The 1,727-nt window shown below is 34.3% G+C and overlaps 1 long non-coding RNA gene across 1 annotated transcript in view; it reads right to left on the bottom strand.

Moving 5' to 3' along the window:
* Positions 1-304: 304 nt before the first annotated feature.
* The window catches only part of LOC128543314 (uncharacterized), a 1,560-nt gene continuing 137 nt past the window's right edge, over positions 305-1,727 (bottom strand). Inside the window, exons 2-3 of the long non-coding RNA XR_008365708.1 lie at positions 801-873; positions 305-401 (exon numbers count right to left, since the gene is read on the bottom strand). This is a non-coding gene — a long non-coding RNA (uncharacterized LOC128543314). The remainder of the gene's footprint in view (positions 402-800; positions 874-1,727) is intronic.

Here is a 1,727-nt window from a genome sequence, read left to right as displayed (position 1 = left end):
GTAAAATGTTTAAGAACCTCTGTTTTAACTGCTGAACATATGGGATTAATGTATTCATAAATATTATGGAATATGTTGTTCGAACTGAAACAGAGATGTCACTAATATCTCCAAGGCAGCATGCTTTAGTTAGTAGAAAAACATTATTGATGCTAAAATCACATACTGTATATAAGCCTGTACCCTCACACAGAGTGGAGTAACATCTGATTCTATTCAGTGTCATTTGCAGCAATGCTTTACATGCACTTTAACTATTTTGCTAAATAATAAGCAAACTAGAAATAAATACTCAACTATAAAATTATATTAAAGACTTTATTTACAAATTAATAAAATACATGTATGTATTGTTGGTGCAAAAAGGCAGAGCATCAAGGGTCCGTCCTCTCCACGACAATCTACAACAGGGGAGAAATAAAAACATGTTATTATAAGTGTCTAGTAAAAAGACTTCATGGTGTTACTATGCAGCTCCATGGCATCTCTGTAATATAAATCCACATATGGGTTTATAAGCAAGTTAATATCACTTCATGATGTTTGACATCATATGAAATCAGTTTGACACACGCAGGCAGGCACGCACACAAAATTTCATAGAATGCAAGCTTTTAGTAATGCTGTGTATTAAAACCAATTATTTGGTTTTGCTATTAAGGATTGCTGCAAAATTTGGCCCCATCTCCACTATTCATTAACACACACATGTCCATGAAGAGAAATGTGTCCCTGTCCCCTGATTAAGATGTGCTCAGTGGTGTTCTTGAAAAGAGAGGTAAATACTTCAGAGCACTCACCTTCTGCTCAGGATGTAAAGCTGGTGTAGAAATCAGCTGATACACAGGCAGTTGATGATTTACACACAGTTCACTGTGAGAAGAAAAACACACAATCATACATATTATAAGGAGTATAAACATATATTTAATGACTTTAATGACTAGAATAGATAGAACCTGAACAAAAGCCCCTTTTCTTGACTGTTACATACATTGTGTAAGCACATAACTAACTATTCAGAAGATCTCTAGCTATGATAAAACCACTACATTATACAGCAGTATACATTATATGGCACTCAGGAGCTCCAATAAACTACATACAACAATTCGTTAACCATCTGTAACATTTAGCACATAACAGGAGCAGCTCAGGGATAATTAGCAATAGTTGCTGCTATCTTAGCTCTTTTAGTAAGCTAGCGCTTAGCATAATTATATTAGCTTGCTTATAGATTCATATTTGGACAGGCATTTTACAAAAACAATAGAGCTAACTGTTTACATCACGTATATGTGTCCAAATACACTATTAAACTAATATATATTAATAAACAAGCTAGTTTCCCCATGCTAAGCGTTAGCGTTTAGCATAGTGATATTAGCTTGCTTATAGATCCATATTTGGACAGGCATTTTACAAAAACAATAGAGCTAACTGTTTACATCACGTATAGGTGTCCAAATACACTATTAAACTAATATATATTAATAAACAAGCTAGTTTCCCCATGCTAAGCGCTAGCGGTTAGCATAGTGATATTAGCTTGCTTATAAATCCATATGTGGATGTATATTACAGAGATGCCATGGAGCTGATGGTTTACATCAGTGTTTAATGGTCTAAATGAGATAATATTCCTTTTAATCACTGCCATTTACACTCGGCTCGGCATTTCCCCCAAACACTCCAATAGTATTAACACTGCTACAAAGTTATCATTA

This window comes from Clarias gariepinus, chromosome 15 (genome assembly GCF_024256425.1).
Source record: "Clarias gariepinus isolate MV-2021 ecotype Netherlands chromosome 15, CGAR_prim_01v2, whole genome shotgun sequence".
Lineage (NCBI taxonomy): Eukaryota > Metazoa > Chordata > Actinopteri > Siluriformes > Clariidae > Clarias > Clarias gariepinus.
The sequence above is the reverse complement of the archived record's forward strand: the minus strand, read 5'-3'. Positions and strand labels throughout refer to the sequence as shown.